The sequence below is a fragment of the Myotis brandtii genome, unplaced genomic scaffold, assembly GCF_000412655.1.
Source record: "Myotis brandtii unplaced genomic scaffold, ASM41265v1 scaffold416, whole genome shotgun sequence".
NCBI lineage: Eukaryota > Metazoa > Chordata > Mammalia > Chiroptera > Vespertilionidae > Myotis > Myotis brandtii.
The window spans coordinates 1324429-1343489 of record NW_005365989.1 but is presented as its reverse complement, the minus strand read 5'-3'; the positions used below and the strand labels follow the sequence as shown (position 1 = coordinate 1343489).

Below are 19061 nucleotides of genomic sequence, written 5' to 3'. Positions count from 1 at the left end.
CTGATGGGCACAGCGGAGTGACATCAATTTGCATGTTTCTCTTTTATTAGTGTAGATGTCTAGAAAAAAAGACTGGAAGGAAATATTTAAAAAATGTTCACTGCTGAGTAATGGACTTTTGCATAATTTAAATGTTCCTATTTTTTGTTTTTTGTGTGTATTTTCATAATTTCTATGCTAATTGCTTTTATACTCAGAAAGGAAAAACTTAAGTGTTTTTAAAGAGAAAGACAACCAAAAGGTCAAAGAAAGAGTTCTGACTTAGTTATTGGAAGGAGACAGAATCTCAAGTCTTGTTTGTTTTCCTTGAATCAGTGGGTGAAATTGATCCTGCTTTAGCAGTAGAAGGGAGACTTTGAATGAGTAGGATCTGGGTCGACGAGTCCAAAATGTGAAACACTGGTTGGACTTAAAAAAAAAATACTCATTAGTTCAACTGGAAAGAGCTAATCTCTGGAAGTACCCAATCTGCTGTGTGATTCCTGGTGGGACAACTGAACGGCAGGCTCCACCTTCAGAAACTTGCTTACCCCCTAACCCCCTGCAGTGCAGAGCTTCCACTGACCCCCTGCTGAGTTTTCAAGAGTTCCCAGGGTTATCATCAGCCTGGTGGGGCATAACACAGTAAGAAAAATAGGACCTGGGTTTCGTAGTTCCACGTGCAAATGCAGACACAATCACTTGCCCTCAACATTATAAGATCATATAATGGTGCTTGGTAAATTGCTTTGAGATACGCAGGCAAGTCTGTAATTCCATTACCAGTCTTTAATCAGTGTTTCTATTCACTCATGTAAGAACCATTGAAAACCATTGATCCTGAACTTTATATAGTCATCAGCAAGTGAGTTTGGGAAAGTTTAGGTGCCAAGATCTAAGCAAACTAACAGGATAAACAACTGTAATAGCATTAGGCAGATAAAACCAATGCAAACCATTTGAAGTTTGTGTGATGATAAAGGAAAATCAATAAGGAAATAATTCCGCTGAGAAATAATGCTCCAAGAGAACAAACTGAAAGGAATGGGGATGTCCATTACTGATTTGGCCCATCATTTCACTCCTCCTCTCTCTATTAAATAGATGTTTGAGAGTTGATTTTTATCATCAAGAATACTGGCTTCCCAGTTTGGAAGTTTATTTTACCAATACTCCATAGAGCAATGGTGAAGATTTTAGCTATTTAGCAACAAATTTTTAACAGGAATTCTTTCAATACATTTTTTATACATCATACTAACATTTATGTGTGCGTGGTTTGTACCTTGGATTTTATTGGCACCAATCTGCTCAGTGAAATGCTAAGTCAGCCACCCATGGTGCCAGTGGGACTCTATGATAAGGGAATGGTGGTAAACTCTATGAAGAGTTTCTACTTGTATAATGGATAACTGTTTAATGAGAATTTTCTCATTAAAATTAGTGCTATGCAGCTTGTTTGTCAATTAATATAGCACTAGAGCAAGTTTTGTAGAGACTTATCATCCACTGCCCATCCATTTAGCATCCATCTATCTATCCATCCACCCATCATCCATCTGAAATAATTTCAGATTCCGTACAAAATCTAAGATAAAAGTAGAATAGTAAAAAAAGATTAAATACAGGATTGGGCAAAAGTAGGTTTACAGTTGTGAGTACACAAAACAAAGTTTATTCTTATATTTATTAATTATTGTATTATTTTCCATATGAACAACTGTAAACCTACTTTTGTCCAATCTGTAAAGCCAAGAATGCGTTTACTAAGTTTGAATGAGTCCTCTGCATTTTCCAGAAGTGGGCTAAATTTCTAGTGGCTACTAGAGAGAGAGAGAGAGAGAGAAAGAGAGAGAGAGAGAGGGAGGAAATCTTGTTCCATTATTTTTTTTAATTAAATCTTTATTGTTCAGATTATTACATTTGTTCCTCTTTTTCCTCCCATAACTCCCCTCCTCCCAGTTCCCACCCCACCCTCCGCCCTCACTCCCCACCCACTGTCCTCATCCATAGGTGCACGATTTTTGTCCAGTCTCTTCCCGCATCTCCCACACCCCTTTGTTCCATTATTGTTCCATGAATCCCTGAACTTCCCAGCAGGTTGCCAGGGGAATTTACAGCAGGTGAGACCAACTAGGGTAGAGCTGCCTCCATCATCCTGCTTAGTCAGAGGAGTTCTAAGTCTATGTGTTTTTATGTGGTGTGGGTTTTGTGTAAGATTTAAGGTAAAATAGCATCCTTTACTGAATTGTGTGGCTATTCTTCTTGCAGGTAATGCATATCCATTCTTGGTACTAAGGCTGTGGGACATCACATCATGGACAAGGTGCTGATGTTACAGTGAACAATGTACTCAACAACACCCTTGAAGAGAATTGTGGAAGGTAAGTGTATTTTCCTAGCTGAAGGTTTAAGTATCTCATTCCGTTTATTTATTCAACAAATACTTATCAAACACCTGCTGTGTGAGCTGCATATGGCATGAGGTGGGGGGCAGAGGGCGATGGACAGATGACATACTACTGAATATAAGACATATGTTTTTTATTTTGAGAAAATCTTTTTTATATTAGCCATGCATAAAGTTATACAATAAGGTAGATAATAAGACTAAAACCATCAACTTTAGACATGAGAGCTTTGTAATCTAGAATTTTATCACAATTATATTATCATAGGCTTTTCAAACCAGGCTGGCCTGACATTCATTAAAGAATGTCCAGGTTTGGATAAACATAGAAACATGGCGAAGGTGTGCAGGTATTGTCACTAGAGAGGAAATAAATAAAAACTATTAAGAAAAGTACTGAGCACAAGTTTTTGATTGGGCAGGGAGAAGGAGGGAAGAGAGAAGAATTTACAACTTCAGTGTAAAAACCCAGAAGTTTCCTGATGTTCTGCAGTGGATGATTTTTGCACCTGCCAATGTGAAAGACTACCCTCCACCCCCTGGCGTAGATAATTGACATCTAATATTACCATTTTGGCTAGAGAGGGAAAGAAGACTTCCTGAAGAAGAGTGGGGTGAAAAAGGGATGGCAGACCACAGCTTCTGAGATTAAGGCTATACTTATCAAATACTAGTAACCTTTTTCAGTCTCTCTCTCTCTCTCTCTCTCTCTCTCTTAAACACAGCATTATTACACATTTTATAAGATATGTTATTTTAAAAGAGCCACTCTTTTGGCCATGGTGTACTGTGTAGAAGAGTATGTATTTGAACCCTAACTATACAATCTTGGGTAAGTAACTTGGCTTTTCTGAGTCTCTCTGTTTCCTCATTTTCAAAATGAAGATAATAACAGATAATCTCCCTAATCCCAGAGCGTATTAAATCAGGGTTATATTTGTGAAAGGTGCCATGATTTACATATATTTGTGAAAGATCCCTGGGAGGATCCGCAAGAAACTAACAAAGTGGTTGCATTTGAGGAGAAGTGAGAAACTAGGGGTGGGGGTGGGGTGGAGAAGGAAGAGAAAGATGATAAAAGGGGAGAGGGGAGACTTTTTTTTTTTTAAAGAATAGTTTTATTGATTTTTAAAGACAGAAGAAGGGAGAGGGAGAGAGAAAAACATCCAAGTAACAGTGATACTTGATCCTCTGCGTCCTGCATGCCCCATACCAGGAATTGAGCCCACAGGCATGTGCCCTGACTGGGAATCAAACTGTGACCTCCTGGTTCATAGGTCGATGCTCAACCACTGAGCTCCGCCAGTTGGGCTCTGAAGAGATTCTTTGATTTAAAATGGTTAAAGCTTTCTTCTCTTCTGGGAGGTCACAGCCCTGGATGACAACCTTTTCTAATCATCTTATAAATCTAAAGTGTTCTTATCTCCAATTCAGACATTTAACTGTATCCTTTTCTGCATTTTTCTGACCCTTTCCAACAGGGCATATTTGCTCGGGCTCATTCTTGATTGGCTCTCTCTCTCTTGACACTCTTTCCCATGGTGACTATGTCCACAGTTGCATCTCTGCCCATTAATTCTACATGGATGGCCCTAGTTCGGATCTCCCATTCAAGTGCTCTGCCTGCCTACAGAGTGTCTGTTCTTGGATAGATGCTTCATAAGGCGGGAGTTTTGTCTGTTTTATTTAATGATGCATCCCCCACTCCTTCCTTCTTTCTTCCTTCTACTCATTTATTTTCAATTCACTCCAAACTTTGCCCTGCTTACTGAACTCAGACTAAGGTCACAGTGAGCTCCACCTTGTCAAGTCTCTGATGTCACAACTCCCTGTTATAACCTCTTATAATACCTTAGACCTTTTCTTTGTAGCACCACGATTTTTAATGTATGTCATGAGTTACTTAATGATGCTCTCTCCGTTAGGTTACAAATTCCAGGAAGTTAGAGCTACATTTGTTCTGCTAATCAGTGCTGGACAAATTGTAGACACTTAAACAAAATATTCATTGATGAAATAAACTACTTATCTGCTAATTGAATTATTTGTATTTAACAATTTATTTACTTATAGAAAAGTTCATCAGTGCCCATGGAACAGAGCAGTTGGAATCAAAGGGAGCAAATATGACACATAAAAAGTTGTTCTGAAGTGGAAGAGGGAAGCTTTCTGAACAGTGTGCAAAGTAACGTTATTTGTCATTCACCACTCAGGTTGTGAAAGGTAGTCTCTCAACACTGGCTTTTTAATTAAAATCTTCTCTTACATTATGAGTTACAAGAGGCCCAGTGCATGAAATTCATGCACAGGAGGGTGGGGGTCCCTCAGCCTTGCCTGCACCCTTTCACAATTTCACAGGGATCAGGTCTAAACCCGTAGTCGGACATCCCTCTTGAGATTCGGGACCACTGGCTTCTAACCGCTAACCTGCCTGCCTGCCTAATCGCCCCTAACTAATTGCCTGTCTGCCTGATCGCCCCTAACCGCCTCTGCCTTGGCCCCCGCCTCTGCCTTGGCCCCCGCCACAGCGGCTTCGTCTGGAAGGACACCCAGAAGGACGCCCAGAATGATGTCCGGAAGGTTGTTCGGCTGTCTGGCCTAATTAGCATATTACACTTTTATTATTATAGATTATTATGTTTTTTGGCTTGGATTGCTAATATGCCTAATTAATCGCCTATATTGGGTTCATCTTATCTTTTTTGAAGTCCTGTGTAAGCTCATGCACCTAGAGATTTAATTACAGAACTCAACCCTTCTCCATTATTTTCATAGACTGTAATCAAACCTATCCTTGGCAACTCTTCATGGAAACTCCTTTGACGCCTGTTAAGTCATTTTCTTCATTAATGCCTAATAAGTCTTCAGAGTCAAAGAATAACTGAAAAATAAACATAATTTCAGAGACCAGAGTCAAAAGGAACCCTACATGAAAGGGCTTTTGATATGCCACAGATGGGAACAAGAAGAGACTGGATTAGGAAAATGGGGAGGAATTAGCAAATGCCAAGGAATATCAGATGGAGTTATGGTGTCTTCCACATTTTGGAACTCTAATACCACTGAATATTTTGGAATTTGAAAGATTTGTGTAAACCTGAAGGTTAACCTCTAGAGTACCTGAAATATGTTGGCTATACTTGGATTTAGAAATTTTGGGAAAAATATTAGAAAATTTGGGGAGACTGCCTCCTTGAAATGGTTAGAATCTGAGTTATTGCTGAAATTGTATAGACAGTAAAGTGTTCTAGTAGTAGTTCAGCTGTAGTTGAAACTCTATGCAAGATCCAGGAAGCTGTATCTTGAGTAGGGTAGTCATATAAGAGTTATTGAAAATGAATTTAAGACCATTCTTTGTAAAATGTGATTTGAAGTTTTGTCCATGTGGATAAATGAGATTATTTTAGTAAACAAAAAAACAAACACTATACTGGCCCAAAACAAAATGACCGAATTAGTGAAGCAAGCGACTAAAAACGTATCTGATATTTAATAAACAGATTGACTAAATTCTTACTAAGACCATGAGAATTATAGTTCCCATGCTCACATATTCTCTTGCTGGCGTTCATGAAACAAGTGGCCCTGGGGAGAATCCTAGTGGCAAGGAACTGAAGGTGGTGTCTAGCCAATAGTCAGCAAGGAACTTAGGCTTTCAGTCCAACAACCATCAGGAACTGAGCACTGCCAACGATCACATGAACCTGGAGCAGGTTCTTCTCTAGTCCAGCCTTCACATGAGACTCCAGCCCCAGCTGATACCTTGATTGCAGAGTTGTGAAAGACCCCGGAGCAGAGGACCCAGGGAAGCTGTATTGGACTCCTGACCCACAGAACTAGGATAATAAAAGTATGCTGTTTTAAACCACTAAATTTGTGGTGATATTCTATGAGCTTCTTTGTTTAGCATACAAAGCTCTTCACCATTAGTTATTGACTAATTTTTCTAGCTCCTGTTATGATCGTCTCCCTCTCACAGTTCTTCTGCACAAACCTCCACACAACTCTATTTTTTTCTCATTGTTCCCAGGACAACCCACAACTTGGGGCCTTTGCAGAAGCTTCTCCTCCGTCAGATGCCTTCCTTTTGCATACTCTTCATTATCTTTTAAGAGCTAGACCAATGACTGTTTTCTTTAGGGGTAACTCTGTCCTAACTGTTCCCGTAACACTTTCTTAATGTATATAATACCATTTATCACCTTGTGTTATAATTTATACAGCTGGCATGATAATCTTGGATGTTAATCTGAATTTTGCTTTCCAAACTTTTCTCTTTATCCTCTTTTCCTGTTATTGTAGTCATATTATTAGTATTTCTTTGCTTTGGGGATTTTTGGAGGGTGGAAAGCAAACCTTTGAAGTTGTTTGGTTTTCTTCAAGACCAAACTTATTCAGTAGATTGTGCTGGATATCTGAAAGAGGGAGAAGAGGAGGGAGGAGTGACCCTCAAGGAGAGAGTACCTGGGGATGGAGGGAGAGATGGGGGGAAAGAAGCATGACTTCACTGCAGCACTCCAGGAGAGAGGAGCAGGCCTAAGGAGAAGGAGAAAGTAAGATTGGTACCGTCCTAGAGATAAGAGCTCAGACTCGGCGCTCTGGCCACCTAAAGAGTCCCATGTCCCAGGCACAGAGTAGAGGAAATGTTGGCTGTGAATAAGAACACTGGGTGTCACCATGGCAATCAGGCATGCCCCTGACCCAGGATTGGAGAGACCTGCCCATCTGTGCCTGGCCCATGTTACTTTCCCCTCTCTAGTGGGGGAAGAAAAATCATGACTCTGATTGAATTTCCCACAATATATTGGGGAAGAATTGGCTTTGAGTTAGATTTAACTTGAGTTAAAAAAAAAAAACCACAACAAAGAAATTTTGTATTTTTTGCACACCTGTTTGTAGAGGAAGATTCATACCAGTTAAATGAGCCCCGAGCACTAGAAGCATGAGGAAAGCTACACCCAGGAACATCATAATCAATTTGTTCAAAACCAGTGTTGAAGGGGAATTCTTAAAAGCAAGCCAGAGAAAACACAGGCATTACACACAGAAACAAAGATAAGGATGATCGGAGCTTTCTCGTTGGAAACAATACGAGTGAGAAAGCAGCGGAGCCACATCTTGAAAGTGCTGCTCAAAGAACAAAACTGTCAGCCTGCGATTCTTCATCCAGGGAAAACCACTCTCAAAAACGAAGGCAAAGAAAGCTTTTATTTTAAGAAATACAAAAGCTGAAAGAATTTATCACCACCCGCAAACCCATGCTACACAACATGTTAAAGGGAGTCTTTCAAGAAGAAGGAAATGGCACCAGATGGAAATGTGGATCTATACCAGTGGTTCTCAGCTGGGGGTGGTTTTGCCCCTGCAGACATTTGGCAATATCTGGAGACATTTTTGGTTGTCACAGTTTGAGGGGAGAGGGGAGGGGGTGGAAGGCTCTTAGTGTCTAGTGGATAGAGGTCAGGGATGCTATTAAACATTCTATGATGCACAGGACTGCCCTACCCTCCAGGAAGGAATGCCAATAGTAAAGAGGTTGAGAAAAGCAAGGAATGCCAATACTAAACAAAGGAATTATGTGGGTAAATGTAAATATTTTTCTTACTTTTTAAATCTCTGTCATAGATTATTGTTCATTTAAACTAAAATAATAACAAGATGATGTGGGTTTTATAACAAATATTAAAACAAAATCTATGGCAACAGCACAGAGGCTGAGAATTGAGAAGTGGAAGTATACTATTGCATGGTTTTATACTATATGGGAAGTGGTGTAAAATCATTTGAAGGTGCACTGGGATAAGTTACATATGTATACTGTACTACCTAAAGTAACCAGTAAAATGTGTAACAAACAAAGAAAAGATATAGCTCATCAGCTAACAAAGGAGATAAAATAAATCACTAAAAAATCATCAATTAATCCAAAAGAAGGCAGAGAAAGAAAAGGGGGGATAAAGAACAGATGGGAAAAATAAAACACAAATAGCAAGATAATAGACTCAAACCTAATCATATCGCCATTCATTTTAAATTTAAAAGGCCCAAGCACCCCAATTAAAAGGTAGTCATCAGATTTGGATTAAAAATGATCCAACTATGACAGGAGACTTGGAGTGGTCAATACAATATACAGTATACATGATGTATTATAGAATTGTATTCCTGAAACCTATATAATTTTATTAATCAACTAGAGGCCCGGTGAATGAAATTCTTGCACTGGGGGTGGGGGTGGGGGCTCCCTCAGCCCAGCCTGCTCCCTCTCACAGTCCAGGAGCCCTCAGGGGATGTCCTACTGATGACCTAAGCCGCAGTCTGGCCGCGGAGGCTCAGAGCAGGCACCGTGTGTGTGTGTGTGTGTGTGTGTGTGTGTGTGTGTGTGTGTGTCTCTGCTGGGGGCCTGCTCTCAGCCACTCCGCAGAGCAGGCGCCCCGTGTATGTGTGTATGTGTGTATGTGTGTGTGTGTCCATTGGGGGCCTGCCCCCAGCCGCACCGTGGAGGCTTGGAGCAGGCGCTCCTCTGTGTTGATCTCTCAGGCTCTGGGCCATGCCTGCGTGTTGTTCTCTCAGGCTTGGGGCCGCGTGTGGCCCCTCCTCCTGAGCTGGTTGGGACTGTTACTCAATAAATTCAATGAAAAAAAAAAGACCCAACTATACACCTGCAAGGGACTTTAAATTAAGACACAAATAGATTTAAAAGTAGTGGTTTAAAAATAATAACACTAATTTTTTTAAAAATTGAGCTATATTAATATCAGAGAAAGTAAACATAATAGCAAATAATGTTATCAGGTATAAAGAAGGTCATTTTATAAAGATAAAGGGATCAGTTCTTCAGGAGGACATAATAATTCTAAATATTCAAGCTCCTAGTAACAGAACTTCAAAATGCATGAAGCAAAACCTGTTAGTATTTCAAGGAGGAAGATAAATTCACAACCATAGTCAGAGATTTTAATGTGGCTCTCTCAATAACAGACGGAACAAGTACATGAAAACCATTAAGGATATAAAATACTTGGACACTTGTTTAACCAATGTGACCTAATCGACATTTATAGAACACTCTATCCCAAAGCATCAGGATAGAAATTCTTTTCATGAGCACATGGGACATTTGTTATCTTCTGAGCTGTAACACAAGTTTCAAAACATTTAAAAGTTTCAAGGCATTCAAAATGTGTTCTCTGACCATGGTGCAATTAAATTATAAATCATTAACAGAAAGATTTCTGGAAAATCCCCAGGTATTTTGAAACCAAATAATGCACCCTGCCTGTCTTTGGGTCTAGTGGGAGGTATTTGGTCACATTTCTCTTCTGCTTGGGATTTTAATACATAAAAGAGTGAAGACATTGGGATGGTTTAGATTCAACCTTGCTTATCCAGGAAGAGTGGAAGGAACAGTTTCAACCCTAATGGTCTTTTGTATTCAAGGTGTTTATGCACAAAGAACAAAATCACGTAAACTCTTAGAGAGGAAAAAACTTATTTTAAAATTTAAAATATATCTTATATAATAAAGAGGCAATATGCAAATTAACCCTCACAAGATGGCTGCCTATGACCAGGCCTGCAGGGGGGTTAGTGAGGGACAACAAACGACTGCACAAGCAGGCTGCGTGGGGTGACCAGGCTGGCAGGGGGATTAGTGAGGGACGACCAAACAACTGAACAGCAGGCTCCATGGGGCGACCAGGCTGGCAGGGGGTTAGTGAGGGACAACCAAATTAGGGGCAACCAGGCCAGTAGGGGTGGCAGTTAGGGACGATCAGGCCGGCACTCAGAGACAGTGAGGGGGGCAGTTAGGGGTGACCAGGCAGGCAGGCAGATAAGCGATTAGGAGCCAGTGGTACAGGATTTTGAGAGGGATGCCCGACTGCCGGTTTAGGCCCGATCCCCCTGTGCACAAATTTCGGGCACCGGGCCTCTAGTAGTAATATAATATTTAAAGACGAATATAACTTTATTGCCTTTGAACCTAATATATGGTTATTTAGCCAACTGTTTCAGGTAGCATAGCTTGAGGAATTGCTTTTAAAAACAAATGTGAAATATAAAAATGAAAATATTTTGATGCTTTATAATGGGAATGCTTTATAATGAATATGGTGTTTATAAGTTTGCTTTAGATAATAGATAAGAATGTTTCTAGAGAAATAGATGCTTCCAATTTGTTCATATAGTATATGTATAAATTGTTATTTTAAATATAATCAATATAAATAAATATTTTATTTTCCATAAAAGGTCCAATTTTTCCCCCCAGGACTTTGACAGGTGGAGTCTGATTCCCTTCCTCGTGAATGTGTGCTTGCTTCTGATGAACAGATTGGAGTGGAAATGATGCTGTGACACTTCGGAGGATAGGCCACAAAAGGTGATATAGCCTCCACCTGGCATTCTCTCTCTTAGGATGCCTGCCTTTACAACCCTGCACCATGTTCTGAGAACGTCTGCGGATTGACCCCATGGAGATGCCCATGTGGAGAGGAGCTGAGACCCCCAGGTGACAGCCAGCACCAACCCCAGATATGTGCATGAGGGAGCTTGCAAGTGATGCCAGCATCAGTCTCAAGTCTCCCAGCTGAGGACTCAGACGTAATGGATCAAGGGCAGGTTTTCCCCAGGTGTTCTGTCTAATTCTTGACCTACAAAATTCATGGGTATAATAAGTGGTTGTCTGTGCTGTTAAGCTTTCAGGTAATGTATTACAGAGCCACAGTTACTGAAACACCATTGCCATCTTGTTTAATAAACCCATTTTAATTTCCTATTCTTCATAAATAATTACATATTTTGAGTCTGGATTTTTAATAAGATTTCAGCACACACTGTTTCTATATAGAATGTCTATTCACAGTTACTACATGTGTGGTTACACTACATAATTTGATATATTCCTGAATAGCTCACTAAATGGAGAAACAGTACACATGGATCTCAGAAAAGGCCAGAATCTCCCACAGGCTGGTGTCTGGTTAGATCACCAATCTCAGCTATAAGGCCAGATACGCTATAGCGTTTTGCCACCCGGGTTCAGGAGCTGAATAGATCACTTTTAAATCCAAGCTTACCACATGGCACCTGTGTATACAAGAATGAGTTCTACATCATCTCTGAGCCTTAACTGCCCATTTTTGTGTGTGTGTGTGTGTGTGTGTGTGTGGGAATAATAGCACCAATCTTACAGTATTGTTATAATAAATGAATGATACAATGGTGGGCACTCAAATAAATGCTGAGCGCCTAGGGTTATGCATGTGAAATTTTCCATTTAAATACACGCCTTGTCATACTATCTTAACTTCAGATCTGGAAAATTTCCCCTAAACACCCACTGCTGACCAGAGCTTGTAAAATTGACTTTTACAGGAATTCACTGTGCTGTTAATTGCGGTGACTTCCCAGACACAGTCTGATCACGACTGTTGCCCCTTCTGAACACTCCTGGAGAAGTGAAAACTATCCCCATAGGACCCTGGGCTAACTAACACCCACTGACTTTCAGGTAAGCTGAGTTGTGTCTTGGTGAATTTCAGTTTAGTCCAGAGATTCAATTCTCTTGGCTTGTTTCACTGAGAGAAACACAGAAACAATTTTACAGAAAGATAATTTCCCGCAGATTTTTTGAGAAGTTCCACTGTTTGTTGTGGAAACAGTGTGGTTAAAATAAAACCCAAAGCATTACTTTTCTCCTCCGACAGTCTGATTGGGTTGACTCAGTGGCACTCGCTTCGGGGACATGCCCTCGTCTCTCTCCCTCAGCCCTTCCAGGAAGAACAGTCTTGTGTGATTTTAATGTGATCGTGTCTTTACCATGTGGTCTATCAGCTGTCACTGTCAGTGTGTTTGAGAGTGTCTAGAAGGGGTTTTAATTGGCAAGATCTTTAGTAAAATTTGCAAATTAGTGATCCACCGGCTGATGTTATGACAATGTCTAAACACTATCAGTGCCATTTTAAAATAATCTTTCATCGATACAACATTCATCTTAATTAGCCAGAAAATGTTGGTCCCAAAGGAAGCTGCCTACAGTTTTGTGGATTTGGCATTAAGTTAGCTGATGGCTTGCTGAACTTGATTTATTGGGGAAAAAAGAGAGATTTATCGAAGTTATTTATGTTTCATTCAACTTATGAGGTGTTGGTCAATGTCTGAGTGATTAGAATGTAGACCCAGGAATACAAGTGGAGAATACCCTTCTCTTTGATGGGATGGCATGGTATGAGAATCAGCCTACGAGTCTGGTAACTGAGTTTTAATCCTAGCTCAGCCTGAATTTGTTTGTATGATCCTGGGAAAGAATAACCACCATTCAAGGTGATCGAGTACTTACTCTACAGCAGGTACTCTACACTCCTTGTTTTGTTTCTTTTAACAACAATATGAGGTGAAAACCATTAGCATCTCCATTTTGGAGATGAAGAAACAAACTGAGGTGTAGGGAGTGGAACTATCTTGCCAAGGGTCATGGTCACGAGGAAGCTAGTAAGTAGTAGAGACCCAGGTCTCTCTGCCCTAAAGATTGAGGTCAACACAACCACGAGCTAACTCTCACTGAAAAGTCCCTTAATATTCGCTCTGCCCTAAAGATTGAGGTCAACACAACCACGAGCTCTCACTGAAAAGTCCCTTAATATTCATGAGCTTAGATTTTCTCATCTGTATAATGAAGCAGTTGTACCAAATGATCTTTTGTTTATCATTTAGAAAGAGTAGAATTGTAGCTCAGAAAGAGTAGGATTCTAGGTAGCTTATGTATCTGGATTTCTGGGTTATTGAGGGGTTGGTTTTGTCATGGTTTATATTCTCATGAAACCTGACAAGGTCCTTGTGGTATCCTTGGGAGGATGACAAATTAATGCCCTAGTACTGATTATTTTAAGTGAATTAGCCCCCTTACAAGTACCCTTTGTCTCCAAGTAAGCACTGAACTGAACATGACAACTCTTCTCACTAACTTATAGTTGTGAATTTTGTCAGCTAAAAACACCACCATTTTCTTTCATTCCAGTGATATCAGCAAATTCCTGGCCATGCTCAGAAGCCTCTGGGTGCCCTATCAGTATTTACTGGGCCTACCTGATTAATATTTATTATAGTATACCAGCTTTGGGGTCATTTAATTTAAATTTGAAAAAATTACTGGCTCTAGCCAACTGCACCAAAATGTATCAAAGAATATTTTTTCTGCTAGGAATTTTGCCCCAAAGCATGAAATTCAGTATAAACTTAGCCCAGTCTGCAGGCTAGACATGCCAGATGGCCGTTAAAACGAACCCTTGCTTGGCCTTTTCTCTTATAAAAATAATTTATGACCTGCTGCTCTGAACTTCCGATCGTGGGCTCTGCAGGTACCCTGGCAGTTTTTCCCCATGTTGGTAACCACCCTAAGCTGCCTCAGACAACATTGTTCTTGACAGTAGCCTTAAAATATCATGAAAGGGATCGTAGAGATCACTCGGCATTTCAGCCTCCTCATTACACAGTGTTATTATTTAGAGACAACTTTAGGAGATGGACTGTCAGGACTCAGGACTTCACGTCTCTTTAGGACTCAAGCATGAGTTGAAGTTTCTATTCTCCAGGCTTCATGTGTGAAATGGGAATGATAATGTCTGCTTTTCAGAGATCCTGGATGGATTACATGAAACTGCGACTATGGACATGCCTGGTGCCGTGTTGATGTTTATTGTTAATCATTATCATGGCAAGGACACAAAGGATTCTTCCATGTGCAATATACCCAGATTTTAAAACTATTTCTCTAAATTTTTAGCATCCTAGAAGATTTTTGTGGACCCTGAAGGACCTCAAGTTTATGGTTTTCTGGTGTGACCCCAAGAAACAAGGGATCCAACTATTCAAACAAACACACTATCTTTCTGAAAAAGGCCCAATCCAAACCATTTCTTCCCTCCATCTTTCCCAAGTCCCATGGTGAGGGAATTATTTGTTTTTGTTGCAGTTACTATTGCTGTATAGTGTAACAAATTACCCCTATTTTATGTTGTCAAACACTGATCATTTTATTATGCTCATAGATTTTGTGGGTCATGGATTTGGACAGGACACACAGGTATAGCTCATTTCCTACTCCTGTATGTCATGGGCTGGGAAAATATGAACAGGATTCTCAATGAAAGTCTCATATAGGTATATCTGACTAGAGGGGATCTAGCCTCCTAATTACCAAGCATCCAGAGAAATGAGTTTTCTGGCTGTATTAGTTTTCTAAGGGTGCTATTACAAATCCCCACAAAGTAGATGGCTTTATTGGCTCACAGTCTGGAGGCTAGAAGTCTGAAATCAAGGTGTTGGCAGAACCATGTTCCCTCTGAAGGCTCTAGGGAAGAATTCTTCCCTATGTCTTGGCTTGTGGCTGCATAATTCAATCTTTGCTTCTGTTGTCACATGGCCTTCTTCCCTGTAAGTCTGTCTGTGTGTCCAAATATCCCTCTCTTTTCTCTTAAAAGGATTGCAGTCATTGAGTTTGGGGCTCTAAATTCAGGGTCTGATTTCATCTTAAAATTCTTAACTAATTACACAGGCAAAGAAACTATTTTCATCTTAGGTCACCTTCTGAAGTTCTGGGTGAACATGGATGGGGGGGGGGCACTATTAAACCCACTACACAGGTTTCTGCCTTGGGATGTCTTTCCCAACAGAGCAAGAATGCTAAAAATATGCTGGGCAACCAAAATACATGATAAACATCCTATATGAATGCTCTTAAGGAAAGTAGGATGAGATAAGGGAAGAGAGGATGACACAAGGGGTGGGATGTAAAATATTTTGAGAAGAGCTTTCTTTCCAGGTGGACAGAACCACAAGTATCAGATGGTGTGGTCTGAAGTACAGCCAAGAAGCTAGTGTGGCTGGAATGGGCATAAGGGAGATGGGAGGAGATGAGGTTGGAGGTCAAGCCATTTGTAGGCCATTGTAAGATTTTGGACTTCATGTTAAAGGTAATTGAAAACCAGCGAGAGTTTTTGAGCATGAGAACAGGCTGATTTTATTTACATTTTTAATTTTTTAAATATATTTTATTGATTTTTACAGAGAGGAAGGGAAAGGGATAGAGAGTTAGAAAAAGCAATGAAAGAGAAACATTGATCAGCTGCCTCCTGCACGCCCCCAAATGGGGATTGAGCCCGCAACCAAGGTACATGCCTTGGACCGGAATCAAAGCTGGGACCCTTCAGACCGATGCTCTATCCATTGAGCCAAACCAGTTAGGGCTTATTGACATTTTTAAAAAGTCACTTGAGTTGCTGGGTGGAAACTAGACACAGGGTCAAAAGTGGGGGATCAGGGATCAGCTTGATGAGTCTGAGGACATGCCAGTCATTGAGGCAAGAAATAGTGGTGCCTTGGACAAGGTGGGTAGTAGTGGATGCAATGAGAAGTAGGAGCGGGATATATTTTGAAGGTAGAACTGACAGAACTTGCTGATGGTTTGGATGTGGAGTGTGAGCGAAAGGAAAGAGTTAAGGATAAATCCCAGCTTGTGGCCAGAGCACCTTGGTAAATAGGTAAATGATAGAGTTACTTTCTGAGGAGGACCAAGGTGTAGTAGGATTTAGAAGTACAATGGGAAATCAGGAGTTTAAGTTTGGATACACCAACTTTGGAAGCTTCATTAAACATCCAAGAGGATGAACATGCCATTGGATCTTAAGTCTGGAGCTTAGGAGAGAAGTCAAGGAGGGGATTTATAGTTGGGAGCCATCAATACATCAGTTGTGTGTAAAAGCATGAGGCTGAGTGAGGTTGCCTAGAGAGTATGCGGATAAAGAGAAAGCATGAGCAGAACCAAAACCTGAGGCATTCCAACGTTTAGAGAAGAGCAAGATGTCTTGAGGGTGTAGACACTGTTGGTAACACCTAGAGCCACCTCTACTCCAACTTCTCATTACTACCAGTACTTGTCTTTGCAAGATTCTTCTTCATGGGTCCTGGTAGTTTCAGGCTCTTGGTTTTGAGATCAGCTATATGGTCAAACATTTATTGGTTACATCTTATTCATATCTAAATGCTTTGGAGCAGGGAGCAGCTTCCTCCTGGAAAGTCCCATCTGCTGTGTTCTTGTTCTCAACTTTCATACCTAGAGACAAATGAGTCACGGATGGCTGAAGAGGCCTGTCTTCTCTGATTCACTGTCTCGTTCCTCCTTCTGCCTCCCATGTCCACTCAGGACATATGGCTGGAGCAGCCACCGCACCTGCACAAGCACTTGCTTTCACAGACCCAGCTGTCTAGGGCTCACCTGAGCACACCTGTTACCCTTTTCTTTGAAAAGCTGGCTATTGATTTCTGACTTCAAAGCTTCAAATCTTATAGGGGAAACCTTTAAGGTATTTATCTGCCCCCGAATGCCCACATTCCAAAAGGCCTTAGTCGGCCTGCATTTTATCTTTTGCTTTTGGATGATTTGAATTTGGTGACATGAGAGAGCTTGAGAAGCCGGGGGAGGGGTTGCCAAGATGCTTGGCTCCACTAACCATGGACTCCACTACCACCTGATCCAGTTTATGGAAACTGAAACCAGACCTATTGAAAGCCTTGATGAATGTGGCATGTGCAGCAGGTGGGAACTGGTTAGAAAGAAAGACAAAGGGGAGCCCGGGGAACAATGCACGCTAAAATGTGACCCACAGCACATGTAATGTTGCAAACGCTTTATCAGATTCCTCTTATCCATTTGTGGAAAACCCAGTTCATTCCCCATTGCAGCAAAGATTTATATTTCTCCTATGTGCATGCACACACACAGCCTTGCTTCCTACCAGGCCTTTGCCAACACTGATTTCTTATTAAGTGCTTCAGATTTAGGATGAAAGAAAATATAAGATCGGAAACTTTTTCTTTTTTCTGAGCATGAAAGAACTTTGTGCCTGTAGAATATGTATTGGCTTGCATTCAAACATAAATATGTACCACAACACAATTCCCTCCAGCTCAGAGCTGGGTTGCAAGAGAGCCTTGGAATTGAAGGAGCAGTGACTGAATGTTTATCCTATTACTCAATGAAATCCCATCCAAACTCAGTCTTATTCCCTGTATAAAGCCACTTAGATGACTCTGAGCTTCTCTCTGAAGCTGTAGATTTTGGTAGATAACTGCTAATTCCTTTGGTTTTGTTATCAAGCTGCTTCCCTCCTTCTCTTACTCATTCTCCACAGCTAGGCTTTCTCTGTATACTGCCATTTTTCACTTTTTAACCTGCCCATTCCTTTCTCTCCAAGCTTAAAATGCAAAGACCCATTGTATCTGGACTATAATAACCTCCTTTCTGTTCCCTCGACTTTTTCCTCCCCTTCTGTGTATACAACGGCTCCATATTTCTTTTGTCTGCCTTCTGCATTAATGACTGTCAGCTATTGGCAGTGGACTTGAATTATCCCAAGAATAAAGGAAATCCAGCCTCAGTCGGCAGTGCAGGAGACCACGATGTGACTGGAGATTTATGGCCATTACCCCTCGGGAGATGTCTAAAGAGGCCAAAGGAGGTGCTCCCCTCGGCAGGCTCCCGAAGGCCCAGTGACTCAGGATCTGTGCCCTTGGCTCTTAACCGCGCCCTCCCCCCCAATTAAGTGCGCTGAGCCACCATCCTGGGGGCCTCTATGTACTCCTGCAGCCCCCCTACTCCCCACTTCATTACTTTTGTGGCATTGAGTCATCTGTTTGTTTCCCTGGATCCCCTGCCAGGCTGGGACTGATGATTGCCTATTGCATTCTAGTGTCCGGCACAAAGACTTGCACATTCAGGCACTCCGCCTGCCTGTGTCGGCTAAATTCATTCATTCATGTGGTCACTCATTTGCAAATATTTATTGCCTGTTCTATGCCAGACACTGTTCTAGGTGTTGAACAATTGAGCTAATGAGCAAAAATGGGTAGAATTGTTGCTGTTCCCTCAGGCTGCTGTCCCTTTGTGTTCCTCTTGAAGTTTATTTTAAATTTATTTCACTTGGTTAATTAACATGCTAATGAACAGTAGCGTGGTGTGAACTGGCTATGCTAAGGGAGGGTGTCCGGTGGCTTCCCTCCCGACAAGTATTCACCCTTCACCCTCCTTTCCCCCGTGCCTCCCCCCACCCCTGCCAATTTCCATTTTTATGTCTGTCTTCCCCATTCCTATTGGAAAAAGAATTTGGGCCCTAGCCATGATTAGGGGAAAGCCATATACTGGCCTTTCTGGTGAGCTGACAGGATAGGAATAGGAAGGAACAAAAACCCAGATTCCATAAGACACCCTGGGGTCCCGGAGAGAATGGCTCCTCTGAGAAAAATTGAAGCCTGCTCTACAGGTGGGTCTGAGGATGCGAGGGGATTAGGGACGTCTCTCTATACTCTGTGTCCCCTGATATCCACAGCCCAGCTAATGGATCTGTCTAACAGAGTGTTATGGGCTGAATGTGTCTCCCCAAAATGCGTGTGCTAAAACATAACTGTGGGATGGTATCAGGAGGTGGGGCCCTTGGGAAGTGATTAGGTCATGAGTGTGCAGCCCTCAGGCATGGGGCTAGAGCCTGTAAAAGGGAGACCCAGAGAGCTCTCATCCCTTGGGCCATGTGAGGACACCGAGAAAAGATAGCTATCTGTGAACCAGAAAGTGCGCCCCCACCTGGCACCGAATTTGCCTGCACCTTGATCTTGGACT

General features: G+C 41.4%; 1 long non-coding RNA gene across 2 annotated transcripts in view; it reads left to right on the top strand.

The window, feature by feature from the left end:
* LOC102249349 overlaps positions 1–19061 on the top strand; it is a 76103-nt gene that overhangs the window by 22688 nt on the left and 34354 nt on the right. Inside the window, exons 2-4 of one of the 2 annotated variants that reach the window (XR_314016.1) lie at positions 2251–2363; positions 10808–10901; positions 11768–11903. This is a non-coding gene — a long non-coding RNA (uncharacterized LOC102249349). Of the gene's footprint in view, positions 1–2250; positions 2364–10807; positions 11023–11767; positions 11904–19061 lie in introns of both variants that reach the window. The other variant, XR_001363547.1, reaches the window with a different exon arrangement.